This window comes from Dermacentor andersoni, chromosome 2 (genome assembly GCF_023375885.2).
Source record: "Dermacentor andersoni chromosome 2, qqDerAnde1_hic_scaffold, whole genome shotgun sequence".
Taxonomy (NCBI): Eukaryota; Metazoa; Arthropoda; class Arachnida; order Ixodida; family Ixodidae; genus Dermacentor; species Dermacentor andersoni.
This window is the reverse complement of record NC_092815.1, coordinates 231,121,689-231,148,336: the sequence shown is the minus strand read 5'-3', so window position 1 is coordinate 231,148,336 and position 26,648 is coordinate 231,121,689.

Below are 26,648 nucleotides of genomic sequence, written 5' to 3'. Positions count from 1 at the left end.
CTCTCCCCCATGGTCCGCCGCCCTCCAGCTGTGGAGGAAAACTAAAAGACGCAGTTCCGGAGGCAAGAACTGCGATCTCTTCGAACGGCTCAAGCCCTCGTTTATTCGCTACGAACATCATTGAAGTTTTTGCCGAAGGTGTCGCCGTTCACGCGCTTGTCGACACGGGTGCCGCAGTGTCCGTGATTGTCGACCAGCTTCGCCGTACGCTCCGAAAAGTCGCGACGCCGTTTTCTGTCATTTCACTACGTACAGCCAGCGCTGAGCCAATTGAGCCCTTAGGAACATGTACCGTCCGTGTCGCCATACAAGACAGTTTACACCACATTGAGTTTGTTGTTCTTCCCCGCTGCTCTCATGCCATCATTCTAGGCTGGGACTTCCTCTCATCTCATCACGCTGTTATTGATTGTGCCCGTGCAGAACTTGCGCTGACTCCATTTTGTGGCAGTCCTTCTGAAGATTTGCCTCCCCCTTCTGCTCGGGTGTTCGTCGCCACCGACGCTGATATCCCTCCTTTCTCTTCCGCCCTTGTACCCGTTTTCTGTGCTGCTTTCTGTGATTCCACAGTTCTTTTCACGCCATCTCAACTTGCTGCACGCCGTCACCCCTTCTTGCTTCCCTTTGCCCTCCTTCCCTTTCGCCAGGGTTCCAGCGCACTTTACGTTTCGAATCCGTTTTCGTGTCCATCAAGCTTACATCGTGGCGAATGCCTCGGTTTTGCTGATGAATTCGACGGGAGCTCTGTGTACGATGTGCCTGATGACTCGACTCCTCTGCACGTTGACGCCATGGCTCTCCCTGTCTCTGCGCCTGCGCCTGCATGTGACCGAACGTTTGCTCCATTTATTGATCCTAACCTCACTCCGAGTCAGCGCACGCAGATCATCGACCTCCTTAACCAATTTCGAACTTCTTTCGACCTCCAAAAACAATGTTTAGGACGTACCTCCACAGTCGTTCATCACATCGACACCGGCAGCCACGCGCCTCTACGCCAACGTCCATACCGTGTGTCCGCGACGGAGCGCCGAGTCATCGATGAGCACGTAGGAGACATGCTTCGACGCGGCGTGATACAGCCATCACACAGTCCCTGGGCTTCTCCGGTAGTGCTTGTCAAAAAGAAAGATGGGACTATTCGTTTTTGTGTGGACTATCGACGTCTAAATAAGATAACCTGGAAAGATGTATATCCTCTGCCCCGTATCGACGACGCACTGGACTGCCTCCAAGGCGCTGAATTCTTTTCGTCCTTAGACTTACGATCCGGTTATTGGCAGGTCCCCGTGGCTGACGTAGACCGCCCGAAAACAGCATTTGTTACGCCTGATGGCTTATATGAATTTACCGTGATGCCCTTTGGCCTCTGTAATGCGCCTGCAACATTTGAAAGAATGATGGATAACATCCTCCGGGGTCTCAAATGGCAGACATGCCTTTGTTATCTCGATGACATTGTCATCTTTTCCCCGGACTTTTCCTCTCACCTGTCCCGACTCAAACGCGTGCTCACTTGCCTTGCCGATGCTGGACTCCAGCTCAACTTAAAGAAGTGTCGCTTTGCCGCCCGGCAGCTAGTCATCCTTGGCCACGTTGTTTCGAAAGATGGTGTCCTCCCAGATCCAACCAAACTCCAAGCCGTTTCCGAATTCCCACGACCAAAGACCACAAAAGAACTCCGCAGCTTCATCGGATTATGCTCCTATTTTCGTCGTTTCATCCGCAACTTCGCCACCATAATAGCGCCTCTGACGCAGCTTCTCGCGGGTAACCACGACCTCATGGCCTGGCCGCCAGTTTGCGATGCCGCATTCACGACGCTGCGTCGTCTTCTAACCTCACCCCCCATACTCCGACATTTTGACCCAAGCGCACCGACAGAAATACACACGGATGCCAGTGGCGTCGGCATTAGCGCTGTTCTTGCACAACGAAAGACTGGCTTCGATGAATACGTTGTTGCCTTCGCTAGCCGCGCACTCACGAAAGCGGAAGCAAACTATTCCGTTACAGAAAAAGAATGCCTGGCTATCATTTGGGCCATAACTAAGTTTCGTCCTTACCTCTACGGCCGCCCGTTCGACGTCATCACAGACCATCATGCACTCTGCTGGCTGTCGTCCTTAAAAGATCCCTCAGGCCGCCTCGCGTGATGGGCGCTTCGCCTCCAAGAGTATGATATTCGAGTGCTGTACCGCTCTGGCCGTAAACATTCGGACGCGGATGCCTTGTCTCGCTCCCCAGTGTCAGGCCAGCCCAATCATCAGAAAGTACAAATATGCGAGTCCTCCCTCACCACCACGGATATGCTTTCGGAGCAGCAGAAGGATCCATGGATTGTCGCTATGCTGGCTTTTCTGTCAGACCCATCAGGGCCTCCTACTGGCCGTGCATTACGTCGCCAAGCACACCACTTTGCTGTTCGTGACGGGCTCCTATATCGCCGTAACTACCTCTCGGATGGGCGCAAATGGTTACTCGTGGTTCTTCGGCACCTACGTTCGGATATATGTGCAGCGTTTCACGATGACCCGCAATGCGCACATGCAGGAGTACTCAAAACATACGCGCGCCTGCGAATTCGTTATTACTGGCGCGGGATGTACCGATTCATCCGCCAATATGTCCGCTCCTGCCTCGCTTGCCAACGCCGCAAGAATACCCCTCATGCCTTAGCTGCTCCACTGCAACCATTGCCTTGTCCAGGACGGGCCTTTGACAGGGTCGGAGTTGATCTCTATGGGCCCCTTCCATGTACTTCAGATGGCAACCGCTGGGTGATAGTGGCGATTGACCATCTGACACGCTACGCCGAAACTTCGCCTCTGCCCAACGCGTCTGCGCGGGATGTTGCCTGGTTCCTTCTGCGTAATATCATACTTCGCCATGGAGCCCCCAGAGAGTTGCTGAGCGACAGAGGCCGCGTCTTTCTGTCTGATGTTATAGAAGCCCTGCTCAAGGAATGCAACGTAATTCACCGTACCTCTACTGCATACCACCCGCAAACCAATGGCATGACTGAGCGCTTTAACCGCACTCTTGGCGATATGTTAGCCATGTACGTCGCATCTGACCAAACCAATTGGGACCGAATTCTACCCTTCGTGACGTACGCTTATAATACCGCCACACAGAGCACTACAGGATTTTCCCCCTTCTTTCTTCTTTACGGACGCGAGCCTTCCTGCACAATGGACACCATCCTTCCGTATCGCCCTGATACAACGGAGGCTACTACCCTGTCCGAGGCTGCTGCGCACGCGGAAGAGTGCCGGAAGCTCGCCCGCACATTTACTTCGGAAGATCAGCAGCGACAGAAACACCTTCGCGATATTCCCTCTTCTCCGGCACCCTATGCCCCTGACGCACTAGTCTGGCTTTGGGTTCCCGCTACCAGCCCTGGACTTTCACCCAAGCTTGTGTCCAAGTACCAGGGTCCCTACCGTGTCGTCAGTCAAACGTCTCCTGTGAACTATTTGGTAGAACCCCTTAAGCCGCCTTCCGATAAGCGCCGCCGAGGGCGCGAAATCGTGCACGTTCAGCGGCTCAAGCCGTACTTTGACCCACCTGTGCTATCTTGCCCGTAGGTCGCCGAAACGGCTCCTCTTCCCTGGGGAGGCAATTGTACTGAAGAAGAACGAGCAGTAGGCACTGCTTAGAAAAAGACGACGACAACGTGTGGTTGGAACCCTTGTGCCTGTGTTGCCGAAGCTGTGTGTTTTCTCGCTGCGGTGCTCTGCTATCTGAGCGCTTTAGCAATCGAACTATAACGCCTCTTGACACAATGAATTATTGGCAATCGAGCGTCTTAGTTGCACTCCGTACCATCCTATGTGTAACGGGATGGTCCAGAGGTTTAATGGAACCTTGAAACATATGTTGCGGAAGCTCGTTAGAGAACACCCAACATCTAGGGTTCGCTTGCTGGCACCTTTTTTCTTTGCACACCGTGAAGCCCCGCAAGCGAGCTAGGGGTTTTCGCCTTTTGAACTCATTTATGGCCGATATATGCGAGAACTTCTGTGCATACTGAAGGAGCTCCGGACTTAGGAGAAAGGAAATGAAGAAAGTGAGATGGTGTACCAATATTTCTTGCATTTAAGACAGCGCCTTGACAAGATATTGGAGCTGGCACAACAAAACTTGAGCCGAGCACACAAGTAGCAAGAGGAGTATTACGACCGCGGCAGCAAACAACGAAAACTCAGAGTTGGCAACTGTGCCCTGAGTGTCCATCGCAGAAGTAATGACGAATTACTAATGCAATGGAAAGGGCGATTTCTAGTCACAGGAAATAAAACGACTTTGATTATTGGCTGGACCTCAAATCCAGCAAAAACCTTTTTCATACCAACATACTGGAGAAGTATGAAGAACGTCAGCAGGGAGGTGTTCGGGCGACGTGCACGGCAACCACCAGCAGCACGCTCGGGCGTAGTCCCGAGTGCCTGGTGAAGGCTACGAGTCGAAGCTCAATGCTTTGCGTGGTTTCCAACCTCAGCGTCCTCCTCCAAGGAAACCACGGAGGATCGGTGGGGCAAGCAATATGGTCGAGTGTAGACCCGAGTGTTGACCTGCCAAGCGAGAGCCACATGCCGGAGCGTAAGGCTTTGCGTGACCTCAAGCCCGTGTGTTCCATCTTCAACTGACCCCAAAGCAACGTAGGAGCCTGAGCATTCCTCGCCAAGCTGCTGCTACGACCGTCCTCCTCGGTGAGACCTTCTCGTAATGAAACTGAACTTGTGTGCGTGGTTCTATGTCTAGCTCAGCTCTAACATGTGGCTTTGTTTATCAGTGCCTTCTGTAGTTTGTCCATGTTGTGGGTGGCTTCGTTAACATTCTTCCGTTCATGGCCAACACCAGCTTGAGTGTTTGTCGTGCACTGAACTGCAGTTTATTTTTCTCCGCAAAAGAAACTTTGTCGAAAGGGTTACACTTTGATGTGTGTCAGGTTATTGGGAAGTGACAGGGCGCGAAACCAGTGGTGCACACAAAGGGAGCGGTGCGGCGAAGAAAACTGAAAATCCAGAACGAATGGACGAGCGCAAGAAGACGGCGACGAAGAAGCCACGTGCGCGAAATCTCACGCGCAGTTAGAAGAAAACACAAAAAAGAAAGCGATCATTAAGGGCCAAACATGATGGTTGACGTAGGAAAAAAGGAAGACAGAAGGAGAGGTGAAAGTGAGACCCTGGAACGGCGTGGTGGTGCTCGGACGCAAGAGAGGACCGGAGAATGCGTCCGTTTGGAGCAGGAGTGAGCAGTCTGGCACATGGACGCGAGCTTGCTGACTCCTACCAGTAGAACCTGGACTGCCTAACCTTCTTAGCCAGTACAAAGTCTCACCACGTGACAACCTGGAGTTCGCTCAAGGCAGCGCCAAGTACCTTCACTTGCGCGACCATGTGACCGAACTGTTGGTCAGCCGCACCCGCTCTTGTTCACTCTCCTTGTGTAGCCGGACACTGGTAGCGCTATAAGGTTTGAACTGCAATGACCATTTACCTTTGTAGTTCGACGTTTTGTTTTGGTTAATGGAAACTGTGTTTCCTATAAGGATTGTAGTGTTTTTTCCCCTATGTTTTTGTGTGGGTTTTCTTCCTGCTTCCTTTGTCTAAATATACATTCTTCCTTCACTTCTGAAACCAAGTGCTCTCATACATCCCCTGCAAAGGAAACATGGAAATTGATATTATTTCAAGTTGCTTTCAGTAATCGGGAACCTTGACATTAGGCTTTAAAAATGTGGCACTCATTTTGCCGAGTGCATTTAGACAGCACTAAGCAAAGGGCTATTTCGGTCGACAGTTACAGTTGTCGGATGTCACTCCGTACTTTTTCGAAGTGGGGCCCAAGAAAACAGATTAGCAGCCTTAAGCCTTGGCATCATGGCTTTCGGGGGTTTGTCTTTCGCGTCAGATTAGCCTGTGGCGCCTCGTCGCCTAAAGAGTGCAGCTGCAGTGTACTAGTGCACTGTAGTGCAGCTTCAATATGCATCAGCAGTGCTTACCCGCCGCGGGGAAAAATTGAGTCATATTTAGCAACCATTGTCTTTCCCAACTTGCCCGCAGTACATTCGAGAATCGCTTGAGAAGCAATTCTGATTTCATTAACGCTGTCAAGCGTTGACAAAGAAAAGTCCGCACCTCAACATTTATTTCAGATACGTGTCTCGGTTTGTTCGGAAACCTTTTTATTTCCTTTCGCTTGGCGTAGCCTGATTTCAGAAAATGCTTTGTTCAGTGATTTTGGTCTGGCGGTTTGAAGCGCATTCGGACGTTGCTTGCTTTGACCGGAGTGGTTTTTAAAGCGAAAGTTTTACTGGCCGCGAACTTGCGATTTCGCCGTGGCGGTGCTCCGAGGAGGCACATGACGTGACAATGCGCGCCTCGCCGCGGATATTTCTCTTTCTCTCGCTCCCTAGTCACTACTGCGCATTCGCCACTAGTAGCACCGAGTCACAGGTGTTCCGCCGCTGCGCAGCGCAGCGCCTTTTCGCCGCCGACGTTTGGTATGACGTCACACCACGTGCCTCGTCGTTGCGCTCGCCGCCGCTCGCTTTGCCAGCTGCGTCGCATGCCTGATAACATGTCGGAGGATTCAAAAGGAGAGCTCGCGTGTGCCGCAACCACAGTTGAGGCGGCAGTATGGACGGCGGCAATTTTGATAAGCTGGAGGAGGCCTGGAATCGACATCGGAACGAGATGAAGAGGAAACGAATCGCCCAGGAAACAGACGAACAGCGCGCCGAACGACTGGCTAAACGCCGCAACATAGCTAGACAACCAGACTAATCTGGACTTGCAATCAAGAATAACCAAGGTTAACCATGCTATGCCTTAGCTTTTGCTACCTATATCCTGGCACTGCCAATTTTCGTTGTTGATTCTCGGTCGTTCCAGTGGACCTTCGAGGGCCAAGCAGATGGGTTGACCACCGGCGAAAGAAAGCCTATTCCTCCAATAACTCATCGACGTCGCTCAACCAACGCATTCAAACTTTCGAGCTGCGTTGGACAGCTCAACTTCTGGACGCATTGTCTGGCGGCGGGGCTACTGTTGTGCCACACTGCGCGCCTATCACCGAGGCAACGGGTGCCCCTCCCCCTTATCCTTCTGAAGTGGTTGTCCTTGTGAATGACGGTCTTCAATGTTCCACGAAACTACCGACCCCTTTCCGTGGGTCGAGCTGAGGAGTCGATGCCGCGCAGCACCGAGACTTCTACCGCGATGAAAGGGGATATGCGACGCGGGTAACATGAGCACACGCCCCGCCTCGTTCCTACCGAGTATGGGCCGCCAAAGGGATTTAAGGCAGAACCGGCTCATTGCTAAGAGAGAGATTCGCCACCATTCGGTGGCAACTATACTTTTTGCTATATCTGCACGTGTTGTATAAAGCTTTTCGTTCCCTCTTCGTCTGCTCCAAGAGTCCGTCTCTCGTCCTCTGCCCAGAGTCACAATAATAGGCACGGCTCTTTGCACGTGCGCGTTAACGTACATCGGACATATCGCAAAAGTTTTTCTGATCTGCGGCGTGTACATATTTGGCAGTACCCGATGCAATGTCTTTTAAATAGTACTACATGAAAAGAAAACATTGCTCGCCATCGAAGTCACGCGAACGGCATGAAAACACATTTCACTCTGTAACAGCACAAGGACGGGACAAACGGAAGGTACAAACAAGCGCTGACTGTCAAGCAAATGGTATTCACGTACAGCGCAATAAGCGAAGACGCTTTAAGAGAGAAAGAAAGCATTGACAATACAAATAAAGTATTGGGCGCTATTCCTGCGTGCGTAAAAAAGCAAATGCTATTTTCTTTTGCGTAGCGACACCTAGAGCACACTCATGCACCCCGTGTCTCCTTTCTTGTCGTTGCAAAAGGCTTCGCAGATTCCGCGAAACAATCATGCGCGATCCTCTTCAGGCTGTGCAGAGTGCGTTGTCAGCGCATCCGCCGCATTGTCAGCGTCGCTTCCCTGGTGACTAGACGACGCGGTTGTGTGCCCCGAGTGGCTTCGAGATGAGCCAGCACCTTCGGATGAGCCCCTTGCAGGAGCCGTGGCTAGCTGGCCGGTGGTCGTGCGAAGGCTTGGTGGCGACTCCGTCGTTCTCGCCTCCTCGGTCATCTTGCGAGCTCCGGAGCCCTCTCGTTGTGGTCCGTACGCGCTCCCGCTAGCCCTGCACGGTGCAACGGCGAACTCAAGAGTTCGTCTGTGTTCATTTAGTGACGTACATCCACGATGAATAGTGTGCTCATCACGCGGTTACGTGAAAAAATAAGCACTCGTGCCATCACTGGCTTTACCAGCGTACTCGTTAATCTGTTAATCTTGCGCTGCGAGTCTGGACTGCGCAGATAGTGATTATTAGAGGGTAGCTCTTAGGGGCTCGTTCCTGCTGCGAGCGTCGGCGTTGTCCTTCGGCAGAGGGTGCTAAGAATCTCTGGATCCTGACAGGCCGCCATTGGAAACTGAACCTGGCAATGTTTAACGCTTGAAAGTTATCTACTGAGGCGAGTCTAGCAGTGCTATTGGAGGAATTAGCGGGCATTAAATGAGATATAATAGGGCTCAGTGAGGTTTTGAGGACAAATGTAGCATACACAGTGCTAAAAAGCGGGCACGTCCTTTGCTACCGGGGCTTAGCGGAGAGACGAGAACTAGGAGTCGGACTCCTGATTAATAAGGACATAGCTGGTAACATACAGGAATTATATAGCATTAACGAGAGGGTGGCAGGTCTTGTTGTGAAACTTAACAAGAGGTCCAAATTGAATGTCGTACAGGTCTACGCCCCTACATGCAGTCATAATGACCAGGAAGTCGAAAGCTTCTATGAAGACGTGGAATCGGCGATGGGCAAAGTCAAAACAAAATGCACTATACTGGTGGGCGACTTCAATGTCAAGGTAGGCAAGAAGCAGGCTGGAGACAAAGCAGTGGGGGAATATGGCATAGGCACTAGGAATAGCAGGGGAGAGTTATTAGTAGAGTTTTCAGAACAGAATAATATGCGGATTATGAATACCTTCTTCCGCAAGCGGGATAGCCGAAAGTGGACGGGGAGGAGCCCGAATGGCGAGACTAGAAATGAAATAACTTTATACTCTGCGCTAACCCTGGCATCATACAAGATGTGGACGTGCTCGGCAAGGTGCGCTGCAGTAACCATAGGATGGTAAGACCTCAAATTAGCCTAGACTTGAGGAGGGAACGGAAGAAACTGGTGCGTAAGAAGCCGATCAATGAGTTAGCGGTAAGAGGGAAAATAGACTAATTCCGGATCAAGCTACAAAACCGGTATTCGGCTTTAACTAAGGAAGGGGACTTTAGTGTTCAAGCAATGAACGACAATCATATGGGCATCATTAAGGAGTGTGCAATAGAAGTAGATGGTAACTTCGTGAGACATGATACCGGTAAGCTATCACAGGAGACGAAAGATCTGAATAAGAAACGCCAATGTAGGAAAGCATCTAACCCTACAGCTAGAATAGAACTGGCCGAACGTTCCCAGTTAATAAACAAGAGTAATATAACTGACATAAGGCAGTATAATATGGATAGAATTGAGCACGCTCTCAGGAACGGAGGAAGCCTAAAGTCAGTGAAGAAGAAATAAGGAATATGCAAGGAATCAGATGTGTGCGTTAAGAGACAAAGCCGGCAATATCATTACTAATATGGATAAGATAGTTCAAGTGGCTGAGTGGTTCTATAGAGATTTATACAGTACCAGTAGCACCCACGACGATAATAGAAGAGGGAATAGCCTAGAGAAATTTGACATCCCACAAGTAACGCCGGACGAAGTAAAGAAAGCCTTGGAAGCTATGAAAAGGGGAAGACAGCTGGGGAGGATCAGGTAACAGCAGATTTGTTCAAGGACGGTGGGCAGATTGTTCTAGAAAAACTGGCCACCCTGTATACACAATGCCTCATGACCTCGAGCGTACCGGAATCTTGGAAGATCGCCAACATAATCTTAATCCATAAGAAAGGAGACGCCTAAGACTTCACCAATTATAGACCGATCAGCTTACTGTCCGTTGCCTACAAGGTATTTACTAAGGTAATCGCAAATAGAATCAGGAACACTTTAGACTTCTGTAAAGCAAAGGACCAGGGAGGATTTCGTAAAGGCTACTCAACAATAGACCATATTCACATTATCAACCATATTCACATTATCAATTAGGTGACAGAGATATGAGCCGAATATAACCAATCCTTGAATATATCTCTCATTGATTACGACAAAGCATTTGATTCAGTCGAAACCTCAGCAGTCATGCAGGCATTACGGAATCAGGGTGTTGACGAGCCGTACGTATATATACTCAAATATATCTATAGCGACTCCACAGCCGCCGTAGTTCTCCATAAAGAAAGCAAGAAAATCCTGATAAAGAAGGGCGTGAGGCAGGGAGATACGATCTCTCCAATGCTATTCACAGCGTGTTTACGGAGGTATCCAGAGACCTCGATTGGGAATAATTGGGCATAAGTGGTAATGGAGAATGCCTTACTAACTTGCGATTCGCTGATGATATTGCCTTGTTTAGTAACTCAGGGGACCAATTGCAATGCATGCTCACTGACCTGGAGCGGCAAAGAGAGTGGGTCTAAAAATTAATCTGCAGAAAACTGAAGTAATGTTTAACAGTCTCGGAAGAGAACAGCAGTTTACGATAGGTAGCGAGGCACTGGAAGCGGTAAGGGAATACATCTGCTTAAGACAGGTAGACCCGGATCATGAGACTGAAATAATCAGAAGAATGAGAATGGGCTGGGGTGCGTTTGGCAGGCATTCTCAGATCATGAACAGCAAGTTGCAATTATCCCTCAAGAGAAAAGTGTATAACAGCTGTGTCTTACCAGTACTCACGTATGGGGCAGAGACCTGGAGGCTTACGAAAAGGGTTCTGCTTAAATTGAGGACGATGCAACGAGCTATGGAAAGAAGAATGATGGGTGTAGCGTTAAGGGATAAGAAAAGAGCAGATTGGGCGAGGGAACAAATTCGAGTTAATGACATCTTAGTTGAAATAAAGAAAAAGAAATGGGCATGGGCAGGACATGTAATGAGGAGGGAAGATAACCGATGGTCATTGAGGGTTACGGAATGAATTCCAAGGGAAGGGAAGCGTAACATGGGGCGGCAGCAAGTTAGGTGGGCAGATGATATTGCCTTGCTTAGTAACTCAGGGGACCAATTGCAATGCATGCTCACTGACCTGGAGAGGCAAAGCAGAAGAATGGGTCTCAAAATTAATCTGGAGAAAACTAATGTTTAACAGTCTCGGTAAGTTTGCAGAAGTTTGCAGGGACAACATGGCCACAATTAGTACATGACAGGGGTAGTTGGAGAAGTATGGTAGAGGCCTTTTCCCTGCAGTGGGCGTAACCAGGCTGATGATGATAATGATGGCGTTGATAGTTCGGCACAATCTGGCGTCTGTAAAAATTTCGCTGAAACTTGCCCTTGCTGCAGTGTCCGTGGGCGCTATAACGTAAAACTATTCCAAACTTTTCTATTCCTATTCTGCAATCAGGCCTCCGCGATTGGTCAAAAACGTTTTTGGACCATCCCCATTTCACCTGTCGATCTTGTCATGCGACATCACCAAAACCGCGATAGCTCCGCATATGATATGACGTGTACAGACTGACTATGCACGATTTGACCGAACAAAAGAAAGATAGTTAATGCTGATTCAGCCCCTTTGCGTCATTAGCTCTCGGCTAATGGTCAAAAGCTTTCGGGCTGCACCCACTTCACCTGCCTGTCACGCGACGTCACAAAACCGCAAAAACTCACCGCGTCAATGTTACGCGTATACGTTAAATATGCATTAATATGCCGAACAAAACTGAATTTTTTCTGTATAGCCGCAGGCCTGCCCCGTTATGAAAAGAACAAAAGATGGCTGCCGCCGATCGCCCAGGCACTGGCTACTTGCACCTGCCGGAGAGCATAGGTTTATTTGCGTATAATAAAGCTTTTTAAGTGGCTGTGTAATGTTTCCGAGCACTTTCGGCATGTTTACGACCTCGCTCTGCCAACTTCTTTCCTGAGGACCCGTTTTAGCGTCATTCTTAAGCTTCAGTTGCACGCCTCCGTGATTTTCTAACCGCCACCGCAAGCTAAGTAAGGAAAAGCGGACCAATCGCAGACGCCGGCACCACCCTCTTCATCCGGTTATCGATTTTCACTGCAGTGACTCGGCCCCATCGAGTTCCTCTCCACTTGAGGGTGCTTCTCGCCTCTTGTCAGCCAATTAGATAAGACAAGCCGCTCAGTGTAGGCAATTCTTTTCGTTTTTCAAGCAAACAAATGTGTCCTCCTATGAAAAAGGAGAGCGTTTGATTGGTCTCTTCAGACAACCCTGCGGGTGACCGCCCGATGCTTGCGTCGGTGGTTACGCAAATTTGTCGTCAGGAGATTGGAATAAAAACATGTTGGAATAGTTTTACTTTATAGGGCCCCTTAAAATTGCCGCCTAGAGAATGCTAGTATGAGTTGACGTGTTCCCTCAGATAGTGGTTCATACAAGGACCTGGTCCAACTAAACACCAGCTGTAAGGAAGCGGATTTACGTAGACAACTTAGCTATGCCTCTTGACATACTTTCTAGCGTATTCGTTTTCGCATTTCTCGATAATATTTATTTTTCATCACCTACGCAGGTTTCGCATTTTCATAGGGGCACTCAAGAGAAGTGTAACTCCTGCCTTAGACATAAACTTTTCTAAGACAGTGTGGCACTTTCTGGTCACATGAAGACGTTGGAGTGTTTTTGTTATCGCAATTATTAGAAAGCTTAGAAGAGAATTGTGCGTCGAGGAATGTAGGGAGGAAAGCGCTGAGCGCGCGGCAAAGCAACGCCACCCACAGAAAAGTCTAGGTGGTATTGAGCGAAGCGGAGAAGGCGAAAGGAGGCGAAGCGTTGGGGAGGAGGAGGGTCGGCCGAAGCGTTCTGGGTTGACCTCCTCTGCCACTTGCTAGAGTACTGTGCCCTATGGATATACCGGGTTCGTCTCGTGATCGAGAGGCCGAGCGAGAAGGACGGAGAAGCGACGCAGGTGGCGGCAGGTCGAGCGCGAGTCGACCGACCCCGAAGTCGTCGCCGATCGCCGCGCACGAGCGGAACAAATCCGCCAAAAGGCGTGAACTTGGCGTGCCCAGGAAACTCCGCAAGAGGAAGAAGGGGAAAATTAATAACGTGAATAGTACACCACCAAATTCCTTGAAATAATAAAGGCTGTGTATTTGCTTGCAGTGCTTTGCGATCCTTCCTAATGGCACTTTACAAAAATCTAAACACGGACATAAAACACACAAAACTGAGAAATAAGCCTTGAAAAGCGTAACCCGCGTTCACGAACCCGCGTTCACCAAGTGAAACGTCACTAACTTTTTTTGCTGAAAGAATTGAATGACTGGCTCGAAGCACAAGGACAAGTTAGCTATTATTATTCGAACGTCTTATAAAACTCGATAGTGTTTTCCACAAAGTGTGTGTTAACAGTCAGCTCACTGAAGCGAAACAGAGCCACATAGGTAAGGAGAGGGTTCTGTTGACTCGCTGCTTAGTGTCGGAGGTCATTGCTTGGCCACTACTGATCAGAGATGGCAAAAACTAGTCGCGTATATACGTTCGTGTAGACATACATATATGCAACATGTTAGTACCGGTTCTTATATTAAACTCAGCTTCTTTTACCCGTTTTCTTTTTTTCTTGCGATCGTTTTTCATGTGCCTATATGTTCTTACACCCTGTTTTCTGTGAAAATCAAATACGCCAGACTGACAAGGCCTGCTAACACTTGTAGTTCCTTTTGAATTTCGTCATTCATACTTCTTGAAAGAACCAACAACACTACCCCTGCTAGTTCCCTCTTTATCCCAGCTTAAAACCTACTCAGCAACGTTTTTTTAGCACTTCATCTTCCCTCACAGCACTCTACGCACCCGCCTATTGTCCGTCCTCCTCCGCCCTCATTGAGATTGAGAAGAATGAGGCAGGCGTACACAAACTCTCCTAAGGAAAACAGTTGCTGCTCTGACAAAGACAAGGCACCTTGTCGAAACGTTGGCTCCAGCGATGCATGGACCTGCATCCACAAAAAGCCCTTACAGTAGAGTTCTTCGTAACAAAGCGGTCAGCCAATAGGACAGCTCACTTACGAAAAGAAGCTTAGTGAATTCGGCTCCTGTTCTACCACTGCGGATCACTCTAAGCTTCCGTCTTCCTGTGAAATTCCATCTAAAATGCACTGGAGTGTTTTGTGCTATTGTTATCTCTAGAATTTATGCTCAGTCATTGCAGTGCTCACAACTCTTGCCAGACAAGAAATTATACAGCCATGATGGTTAACAACTCACGTGCTTTACTAAGGCCTTTTCGCTATCACCATGTCCATACATCGCAGAGATTCTTAAGCGCAGCCATTCACATTTTTTTAATTGCTAACATCGCAACATAACTGCCTAAAGGACTAGAAAAAAACGTTTCTTTCAAGAGAAAGTATTCAGCTTTGTCACTTTGATGAAAGTGCGAAGCACTTTCTGAAACCTTGTCATTCCCCGGCACAAAATTTTAAAAATCGTGACCTCTCGACAGCCAGTAAAAAATGCATTTTGGCGGATAATGGCATGCCACCGGCTATACGCGTCCAGAATAGAGCCGTTATGTGCATCTCCTTCCTAAATTTCATACCCAATTGATCACTCACACAAGGTCTGGTCGTACAAACTTGCATTTTGAATATTTTCTGTACTGGCGCCCTATGCCGTAAAACTATTCCAATGTGTTTTTATTCTAATCTCCGGACGTCAAACTTACGTAACCACTGACGCAAGCATTGGACGATAACCAGCAGCATTGTTTCAAAAGCCCAATCAAATGCCCTTCTCGTTTATAGAATTCCACTTGCTTTTGCTTTCAAAGCGAATAGCATTGCCTACATTTAGCAGTTTTTCTTATATAACTGGCTGAGAAGAAGCGAAGAGCACGCTGAAGTGGAGAGAGGTTCGACGAGGCTGAGCCAGCACAGTGAAAGTAGATAACCGGATGAGGAGGGTGGCGCTGGCGTCTGCGATTGGTCGGCTTCTCCTTACTTAGCTTGCGGTGGCTAGTTGAAAATCGAGGCGTCGTGCAACGGAAGGTTAAAAATGCCGCTAAAACGGATATTCAGCAAGGTAGAGTTGACAGAGAAATGTCGAAAATTCTTGACAATGTTATACGGCCACGCAATATCTTTTAATATGCACAAATAAATTCATACTCCACAGCCGCTTCATGCAGCCAGTGCCAGTGGGACCGGCGGGCAGCCATCTTCTATGCCTCTCGGAACGGGGCAATGCCCGGCTGTTCAGTAAAACTTTCAATTATTTTGGCATATTAATGCGTTTTTGACGCATGCACGTCACTTCGACGCGGTGAGCTTTCGCGGTTTTTTGAGGTCGCGTGACAAAATGGGTGCAGCCCGAAAAGGTTCGACCAATAGCAATTGGTAAAAAAAAAACCATTTTTCGCTAATGGCGAGAAAGGTATCTAATAAGATATTATTTTTCTTCCGTTCGGTCAAATCATGCATAATCAGTGTGCATACGTCAGATTAGATGGGGCGTTTTCGCAGTTTTCGTGACGTCGCGTGACAGACAGGCGCATGAGTGGTGGCTCCAAAATGGTTTGACTAGTCGTGAAGGGCTGGGGCGCTATAACGTAAAACTATTCCAAACTTTTCTATTCGAATTCTGCAATCAGCTCTACGTGATTGGTTAAAAACTTATTTCGACCCCCCCCCCCCCCCACTTCGACTGGCTGTCACGGACGTCACGAAAACCGCGAAACCTCCCCATGTGATATGACGTGTGCACACTTATTGCGCATGATTTGACCGAACAAAAGCAAAATAGTTATTTATAATTCGACCCCTTTTCGCCATTAGCCCTCGGCTATTGGTCAAAGGCTTTCGGGCTGCACCCACTTCACCTGCCTGTCACGCGACGTCACAAAACCTCAAAAACTTACCGCGTCAAAGCGACCTGTACGCGTTAGAGATGCATTAATTTGCCGAACAAAACTGAGTTTTTTTTCTGAATAGCCGGAGGCTGCCCTGTACAGAAAGGAATAAAAGATGGCTGCCGCCAATCGCCCAGGCACTGGCTACTCGCACCTACTGGAAAGCATGGGTTTATTAGCGTATATTAAAACTTATTGCGTGGCCGCGTAATGTTTTCGAGCACTTTCTGCACGTTTACGACCTCGTTCTGCCAGCTCTATTTTGCTGAGGAACCATTTTAGAGTCATTCTTAAGCTTCCGTTGCATGCCGCCGCGATTTTCGACCAGCTACCGCGAGTTAGATAAGGGAAAGCGGACCAATCGCAGGCGCCGGCACCACCCTCTTCGTCCGGTTATCGATTTTCAGTGCAGTGGCTCGGCCCCATCCACTTTCCCCCTTCCCCCTTTCCACTTGAGCGTGCTCCTCACCTCTTGTCAGCCAATTAGATAAGACAAGCCGCTGAGAGCCGGCAATGTTATTCGTTTTTGAAGCAAACAAAAATGACCTCCTATGAACGAAGAGAGCGTTTGATTGGTCTGTTCAGACAACCCTGCGGGTGACCGCCAGATGCTTGCGTCGGCGGTTACGCGCATTTGACGTCAGGAGGTTGTAATAAAAACATTTTGGAATAGTTTTACGTTATGAGGCCCCTGACTGCAGAATTGGAATAGAAAAGTTTGGAATAGCTTTACGTTATAGCGCGCCTGCAAGTACGCCTACCGGAACCGCGTTCCTGTATTCCTCGATGCAATTTCGGACGCGGCCAGTTTCAAGGCTGATATGTTTACCACGTCATCTGTCCTTATTAGGTATTATTATTAGGCCCATGATCCTTGAAAACATGGGTAGCTAATAAATACAATGTATCAGTATGTGATATTAACTAAGTATTTAAATAAACTAGATGGAAGGTTTGTTTTGAAGTCTGTTTTAAAAATGTTGCGCTGCCTTGTTCGACGTTTTGAGACGCGGGTCACCTGTGGTTGAGGCCTTACCAGTTCATCCAAACAAAATAGCCCTTTAACTCGTGTTTCCATCTGGGTACTCCGAGGTGCTGCTAAGAAAGCTATTGTTTCGCATTTCCTGCCATGTCGCGAATATTTCTTTTATCTTCTCAAGTGCATATTAATCTGTTAACTCATCTTGCTGAGTGGGAGAAGTAGATCTTGACTACCGTAGCATTGCTTCGGGATTGGGGTATATCGGTGAATTCCATCTCGGTGTTGCGGACAGCAGCCGCGTGTGAATAACCGCATCGCCTGAGCGGAAATGATGTTGGAAAAACTTGAGGCGGTTGGCCTTGCACTGATTTCTAAAGACGCGCTTATACGAAGGACAAGAATGACGTTATGTTATTCTAACTAGCCCCAATGCAGGCGCTACTCCGAGTAGAGAAGTACACCGGGCAGTCAACACAGCGTTATTGCGTCAACCGTTTCGCCACTGTCTCTATCCATTCGGAAGAGCAATGGCGACACCGATTAGGCGCCATTCCGTACATCTCTGCCATATCTCGCCAGTTCTGATTGGCCCAGGGAGCGGTCTTTCTCATTCGCTCAAACTGTCCCCATTATTAAGTTGAAAATGTGATGGAATTCCCCAATGGCGCTGCACTTTCGTACGAACTGTGACATCGCATCCCTGCTTGAAACAGTGGCTGTACACCCACGCGTGCCTCGGCAGCCGCTGAAGGAGCTTCGCACGCACTTGATCAGGAAGTAGATGAGCAGGAAGCCGAGGACGAGGACGAGAAAGCCGTACGCGTAGACAAAAGGCGCCCACGAGGCCCGCTGGTCTCCCCGCTCGGCCGCCTCGCTCTGCAGAGACAGCGAGTACAGCGTGGCTGTGTCGATGCCCAGATACTGGTCTGGTGGCTGCTTTTTCTCACGCGTCTGGGCCACTTCGGCGAGCTCCTGGCGGGGCTCCGTCCACCTAGAGGCCGCCGTGCTGGGCAAGCCACGCCATGCAAGCTTCGCCATTCGTCTTCTTCTTCTTCCACCCTGAGCCTTCGGTTGGTCGGCCTGAATCCGGGCACAAACGTTGACTGGTGGTCCCTCAGGTGCGAACCTTGCAATAATGCATTGATAGGAGTGTTCGAATAGCGAAATTTTAGAATCGAATACGAATATTTGACAAAAATGACCACCGAATATCGAATTGAATATCGAATATGTTTAAAGCAACGTGAAAGATTAAGTTTGTGTGGAGTCGGTTAAGTAAATAAACCAGGCCTGAGTGTTTTATTTTAGGGTTAACAATTCAGAAACGCTTGTAGCATTACGCACAAGTATACTTATTGCGCTGGAATACTCGAAGAGGCGCAGATTAATTAATTGCACTCCATATCAATATGCATGATTGGTTAATTAACAATGTATATTTCATTAACTTTTCTACCACTTGCTTTAGCGTACTTATTATATTGCAAGAATTGAAGGCAGTGATTTCACAAGGCACATCCACTTTGAAGGAAGTTTGAAAATAGCATCACTTTTGAGATAAGCGCACTCAAACTTACCGTAAAACGTGGACTGTTGTCCCACTTACATTTTTTACGAAACGCCTTTTTCATGCATTAAAGCTCCAAGGATACTGGAACACCAATGCATGTTGTCGCAACTTCTGGGAACGCATATCTCTAAACTAGGGCCATCCTCAGATTTCATTCCAATTGGACACAACTTTAAAAGTCACCGGCGTCAATTCATAAGTTGCAATATGCGGTGCGAAATAATTAGTTTCAGAGTCAGTTTGGAAAAGCTTTTCAATTAGGCATACGTTTGCTTTCATTCCTTCTGCGGGTAATGTCTGCCTCTGAGAGTAATCTACCTCATGAATTAGAATTGTGTATGAAATGTGGTTCTGCCGCAAGGAAAGAAGGAAGGGTCTTTCTGTCCCTTCCTTCCGTTTAGTTTTCCTTGGGCGAGAACATATTTCAAGCATAAATCAATATCGCATTCTGTGGAATTCTGCAACATGTCACTGGTGATTTTTTAAAAATTATGTTAAGCAAAAAATTGACACATGCCAATTGACCATGTATATAATGACCCATGCATTAGAGGCGCGTTCAATATGAGCTGCAAAGTGGTGTCCATGCTCTAAGGAATGCACAGCTGCGCCCAAATAAAAAAAGCAAGAAGAGATTAACATCGCTGCCACTGGAGGTGCTTATTAAATTAATTTTTCGTATGCTGGCGCCGCCCCAAAGTCTCAGAGCCCCTTCGACCACTGACACCGTGATGCAGCTTATACTGAACTTAACTGCACATTAATTATGCATGCATGTACCGCTAGACGTGCTGATAGGGGAAAAGCTTGTGAACGATAAATAACTGCTTTCAGTTATCTGGGGAAACCATGGCGACGACAGTAACGAGATAAGCATGTCACCAGGTGTGCGCATACGCTGTGTTCGCTTAAAATCGAATTGTAACGAAATTGTACACTGCTTAAAAAGCCTAGTTTAAGATGGCGTAGCTACAGAGGATTCTCCACGCAGAACTTTACCTTTCGCATGTCAGCAGAAGCGTCACAAGAAACTCTCAAAAATAGCCGTTTTCAATACCGAAACCTAAAAAAGAAGACGCCGCCATTACCGCTCGCTGAAAGTGGCGCGTGGGTTAAAGCGCGCGGCCCCTCGGCATCGCCTCGGAGATAAGTCGGCTACCGCGATGCGTTGAAAAATCTCGGAAGCAATACACTGGAAGCTACGTCCCAACGATAAGCACCAGGTGCATGCGTCGTCTGCTTAGGCGCTGTTTAAAGGCCGTTAACAAGAAGACTATGCATTGGTGTAGGAAGATGCGACGGCGGCCGACGAGCCGTTCCGTCGTCCCTACATTTGTGCGAAGGAAAGCGAAGCGCAGCGGCGGCGACCCTTGGCGAGCGAATCATTTGAAAGTAAGACATCCGACTCATTTCAAGGTAAGGGCGAGTTTGTTTCCGAAAAAATAAAGGAGCATGAACGAGAACCAGAGGAGAAATGATTTGGTGGTGAGAAATTTCAACGGGAAGAAAGCTGTAGAGAAAATTTCTAAGCGCACTGCCACAGGGTTAGACGAGGTTCCCGTTAGGCTGAATAATGAACCAGCACCAAAAACAAGTAAGCTCTCTTGAAAGCAGTAGAAGAAAGCTTAGAAGATAGGTGAATACCAGACGGTTGGCGAAAAAGTAGAATGAATTTAATTATAATAGTAAGGAGGAAAAATAGAGAATTCACTCACATAGATCGTGGACCCTTACATCGGCAATATGCAGGATAGCAATGCAAGCAATCAAATTAAAGCGGCAAGCATGGCTAGAGAATAATAGCAATTTCGAAGAACTTCAGAATGACTTCTGTATCGGTAAACGTGTGCACGATAACTCATTTGTCCCTACGCAGTGTATACAAATATCCAGAGTGGAAGCGAGGATGTCACATGTGGCTTTTTTAGACATTAACGGAGGGTATGACAACGTAGACCACAGCATTTGGTAGGATATTCTGGAAGGGTGTGATGACCCTAATATGGGACAAAGGTTCGTGTACTCAAAAGGTTCTGACGGTTCTCTTAGGCGGAGCCTCCGAGAACCCAATTGAGGACAAAGCCGTTCGTATCGAACACACACAGAAACGTTTAATGGAACTAAAGAAGGCTAAAAAATAAATAGAAGAAAATAGCAAACATAAAAGAAACCCTCAAATACACATCAAGACACACATTTGGGGCTAGTATGGAGCTAAGTGGTGCGCGAGTCCGGGCTTGCCACGGCGGCAGGGACACACAACAGTCTCGACGCGGCGACCCGGTGACAAGCTGACGAAAGGAATGGCGCCGGTCTCACCAGAGGTCGTGGTGCACGTTGGTTGACCGGGCGACTGGAGCTGGCCAGCTCTGTCTCGGAGAGGTAAACCAGGCGGCTTGGTGGCACGAGCAGACGGCGGCGGCGTTCTGGCCGGGCAGCTGGGTGTAGAGCTCGGGCCCGTAGCCCGACTGCTCTTGTCCTGCCCACGGGCACAGGAGCTCGAACGCCAACCTCGGGCAGCAGGCGGCACGACAGACGGTGGCGGCGTTCTGGCCGGGCAGCTGGCGTAGAACTCGGGCCCGTAGCCCGACGGTTCTCGTCGTACCCACGAGCACAGAAGCTCACCGGCCTTGAGGAGCTGGCGGCACGCTCGGGTAGACGGGCGACGCACAGGAACGGGTTGGCAGGAGGCCCCGGTCGGGTGAGGTCCTGGTGGCTCCGGTCCGGAACCCGACGGCCCGTCTTCAACGCCCGCTCCGGTGGTTGACCTCCTCCTGGCGTCGCTTCCTGGAACTCTCCTGGCGTCTCCCCTGCGCCTCCCTGCGTGTCCTCTCGTTCTGCCAGCGCACCACGCTTTTATGCGAAGCATATTACTAGAGCTCAACCCAGCTCCTCAGGCGCGGCGGTGTCGCCTTCAATGACCTTTAGTGACCCCATGCCATACCACGTGACACCGTGATGTCACGACAGAGGAGAAACGGGGCTCCAACTCGCGCCGTCGCTCGCGGCGTCGCCTTCAAGGCTGACCACGTGACACCGTGACGTTACGACAGAGGAGAAACGGGGCTCCAACTCGCGCCGTCGCTCGCGGCGTCGCGGCGGTATATAAGCAGCTGCGCTTGTTTCTAGGTGGCTTTGGCTCAACTCTTGCAAGATGGGCTGGGTGGGAATCGAACCAGGGTCTCCGCAGTGTGTGACGGAGACGCTACCACTGAGCCACGAGTACGATGCTTCAAAGCGGTACAAAAGCGCCTCTAGTGAATGCGGTGTTGCCTTAGAAACGAGCTGTTTCTAAGGCTCAGGCGTGCGTCGCTTGCTCAGGCGCACATTTCGTTGCCGCGCCGAACGCTGCGTTGCTCGACGCTCACCGCGTCCAATGCGGGGCGCGTAGTCGCTGCGCCGTAGCCCATTGTCTTACACCCCTTGGCGGGTCGACGGGAACGCTGTCGCGTTTCACTCTTGAAGGCGAAGCAGAGTAACGCATGAGTTGTTTCTTCATCTAGCCGAACCAAATATAGCCAAGCAACAGCAGTTCACCAGGCTAAACAGTGGTTCAACAACTAAAATAAAGGCTAGTATGCTTCGCATCCTGGGCTTAACCTTAGCTAAGCCACAGCCATTTTTTCTTCTGATCTGGCCGATTAGGCATTCTCGGATTGGCTGCCTGACGCCCCGTGGTCTTTCCTAATTGGTTGCTTTTCTTCTTTTTGTTGTTTTTCATGCGCCGCGCGTTCTCGTGCCGGACGCTCTTCAGCGTCGTTGTTTTCCTTCTTCCAGCATGGAATCCGCCTCGGCGCGCGCACTCCTTGTCGTCTGCTCTTGACCGTCCCGATCACCGCAACATGTCGCGCACCACACATCACAAAGGGGAAGGCTTAGGCGGCGGCTGTATACAGCTTTTGAGGGAGATTCACCTAGAAAAATACCGCTTGCGCTGAATGGGAAGGGATCAGGAGTGAGGCGAAAGTTGATATCACCAAGGCACTGAGACAGCGGTGCCCTTTATCCTCGCTGCTGTTTATGATGTACACGGTGAGGATGGAGAGGGCGTTACAAGGAAGTACTATCGTGTTTAATCTCTCATACAAACAGGTGGGTACAATAGTAGAACAGCAGCTTCCAGGTGTGTTTTATGCGGTCGACATTGTTTTACTCGCTAACAAGCTAAGTGATTTGCAACGTCTGGCTAATATCTGTGGACAGGAAGGCAACAATTTAAGTTTGAAATTCAGTGTTAGAAAACCAGGTTCTATGGTATTTAATGAAAACTATAAACAGACATTGTCAATACAGGGTCAGGAAATACCTCGGGTAAAAGAAATACCCTGGTGTATAGATAAACGAAGGTAATAGATACATGGAAACACAGGAACAAAACAAAGCAAGATTGAAGAGAAATGCGGCCCTAATGAAACACAGAGCACTATGGGGATACAATAAGTACGAGGTGCTGCGTGGTATGTGGAAATGTATAATGGTTCCATGACTCATATTTGGAAATGCGGTTCCTTCATTGAAATCAGGGGTACGATCAGGAATCGATGGCAACCAAAAGTCAGTTGGACGCCTCTCATTGGGCGCTCACGGGAAGACTACAAATGAAGCTGTGCAGGGTAATATGGGATGGACAAGTTTTGAAGTCAGGGATGTTCACAGTAAAATGATTATGAAGAATGACTGAGGAATATGGAAGAAAGTGAATGGGCTGGGAGAGCGTTGAGGTATTTGGGCAGGAAAGACATTGATTCACAGTGGAGGAAAAGAACTAAGAAGCTTGCCAGCAAGTATGCGACCGGTGTAGTAAGCAGCATGGTGACAAAGAAAGTCAAACTCAAAGTCAGAGAGGCTGAGAAAATCTCATGGGTGGCGGCAATGGAAAAGAAACCTGCTATGAGTAACAACCTAAGGGGAAAAAAACAAAATAAAAAAAACGATATGTGATAACTCAAAGAGAAGCTCCTTACTTTTCGAAGCAAGGTCAGGATGCTTTAGAACGCGTAGTTGTAAGGCGACGTATAGCAAGAAAAAAGAAGCACGTGCCTGCTGCGGTAAAGTTAGAGAAACGATGGAACGTATTTATTAGAATGTCAAGATAGCTACCTAAGGGTCGGTTTAGTCTCCTGTGGCCTTCTTGAAGCCCTTGGGTTCAGGATAGCAAGGGGGAAGTAAACATGTCCGCAAAACAGATTAGTAAGAGGCTTAGAACGACAGAAAGCTGAGCTAGTTGGTAAGGATTCATTATGTAAAAAGGTGAGGCGTGCAGACAGGATACAAGAGAAGTGGACAGTGTTCGTCGGCGTTCGTGTTGTCCACTTCTCTTCTCTTGTGTCCTGTCTGCACGCCTCACCTTTTTGCATAATAGTAAGAGGTGATTTGAAGTTTGGTGGCAGAAAACCACAAACAACAAATAATGGAGGCGTACAAGAACACAATTCCAAATAGGGATTCAGATAGATTGGTGATGGGAATTCTTTGTCTGTGTGCTTTTTTAAAAAAAATGTAGGTAGGAAATTTGTCAAATTCTGCGCAAGAGCTTGGGTAGCTCAACCCTCCACCCCGCTTCACAGGCGACGCTCAAAGCATTCATCTATCCGTCTAGCGAAAGCGCGCTCTTTTTCTGCTTGTGACGCCTGGGCCATGACAGATGCGCGGGGCGATATGATGCGTAGCGAAGACGATGACGCCACTATCCACTTATAACAGATTTAGCCAAGGCGAAATTTCGTTGCAGTTGGCAAGAAGTTTGGTACTACAGCACCGCACATTCCTCTAAAGGTCAAGTGGAAAAAAATTTCACATTCAATAAATTGAACATAATAGGGTAGGATAACCCCTAAAGCAATATTGGCAAAGCCGCATCTGGCAATGGCATACTTTTCTAGTTAGCAGCCTTTCAACGCCACCTAAGAAGGCGACGCGTGCGCCTGGCGATTATCGCTGTGACGCAAGTCCGAGCAGTTCACCTCCGAGATATCTTGGAGCGCCGCAAGGAGCTGCAGTCGCCACCTCTTCTCGGAGGCCATGCCGAGTAGCCTCGAGCTTATGTTTACCTTCTACCGACTGCTGGTGGTGGCACCTTTTTTTCTTTTTTTTTGCGAGCTTTTCGTGACACTTCCGCTTGTATGTCAAGCGTCTATAGAGAGAGAGAGAGAGAGAGAGAAGGGAGAAAGGAAGGGCAGGGAGGTTAACCAGACTGAGTCCAGTTTGCTACCCTACACGTGGGGAGGGGGATGGGGAGTGAAAGATAGCGAGAGAGAAAACACCGGTCTATCCTACCTTCACATGCAGTAAGTTAGGTACAGGATGTCTAGAGTCGGGCACTCATGTCTGTTGCCTTCAGGTAGTGAAGAAGCACTCGAGTTGCTTTCTGGGCGCATTAACTGTGAGGCTAGGCTTCCAAGATCTTTGCTTTTGTAAACGGCCTGTCATCCAGTCTATTCAAAGCGCATTGGTGAGTTTGACGTTGGTTATTAAAGCGAGAACAGTGGCACAGAAGATGACTGATGATGCCTTCACACTTGCACTTAGCACATATTCGTGAGTCCGCCATTCCATTACGATATCTATAGGAGTTAGTGAATGCTACTTCTACCCACAGCCGACACAGCAGTGTTGCGTGATTTCAGTGATGGGTTGAGGCGGTATAAACGACGGTTAGAGTTATGTGCTGTATGCCAGTAACTTAATGATGGGACAAGCGAGACTGCGAAGCCGTCTAGCAGTGTCTACTCTCGATGAACTTATAAGGAGTGTCGGTGCTCCAGCCTGGGCATGTCGGGCAACGTCATCGGCGAGGCGATTACCAACGATGCCACAATGTCCCGGCAGCCACTGAACGATTATATCATGTCCTCGATCAGAAGCACAATGGCAAATTTCGTTGATTTGGGACACTAGCTGTTCATAATTGCCACGTCATAAAATTCGGAAGCTGTGGAGGGCTGCTTTCGAATCACAAAATATTGCCTATTTGCTAGGCGGTTTTCTTTCAATGTATTCGACAGAAGCGCGAAGAGCGGCCAATTCGGAACCTGCCGATGTCGTTACGTGTGAGGTCTTAAACTTGATGACGACCGATCGAGATGGTATAACAATTGCGGCCGCCTAATTTTCTGAGACCGAACCGCCCATGTAAAGATGGATTAGGTTAGCGCACGACCAATGCAAAAGTTCCAATGTGATCTGCTCGAGAGCCGCGGTGGTCAGGTGAGCTCTCTTCACTATTCCTGGAACAGCAAGGTACGTAAGGAGGCTTTTTCAAGCACCACAGAGCGGATGGCGTTCTTGTTGCGGGCGAGTGTCTCAATGACAGAGTGCTGGGTCGCCGCAACTGATCTGGAAAATGCTGCCTTGGGTCTCTTCTCAGGCAAGCGAGCGGGATGATGGTTAGGGGCTCTGGATATATGGCGAACATGCGCCCGGAGTGTGTCGATAGTTATATAGGTAATTATTGGGTGGTCTTTCGCGGTGGCAATTGTTGCTACGGTTGAATCACTTCGAGGTTCAAGCACTTCGAAGCACTTCGAGGTTGAACCACTTCGAGACATGTTCGAAGGGCTTGGCCTTGAAGCCTCTGTAGGATATGGTTGTTAGTTTTGATAGCATTGGATAGCACCCCAGGCGGCACGTCAGGTCGGGCCAACGTTGGAAACATATTGGCACTTCCTGGCCCAATGACGGCCCAAGATTAACAGCGTGGTTCCAATATTGGCAGTGCCATTCTGAATCCTGGCCCAATGATGGCCTAAGGTTAACAGCGTAGCGCGAATATTGGCTGTGCCATTCTGATAGAGATCCAACGTTGGCCCACAATACACAGTCAGTAAACAATATTGGCTGTGCCATTCTGATAGAGATCCAATGTTGGCCCACATTACACAGTCAGTAAACAATATTGGCACTGCCGTTCAACAAGGCGGGAATTATTGGACCGACTTTCGAATGGATTTCCCAATATGGGGTAATAGTTGGCTTTCTTTGGAGGACATTGGCCCGTAATAAGCCAATTTTCCCCTTGTCGGTTTTTAGTGCTCTACGACTTGCTGATATTGAA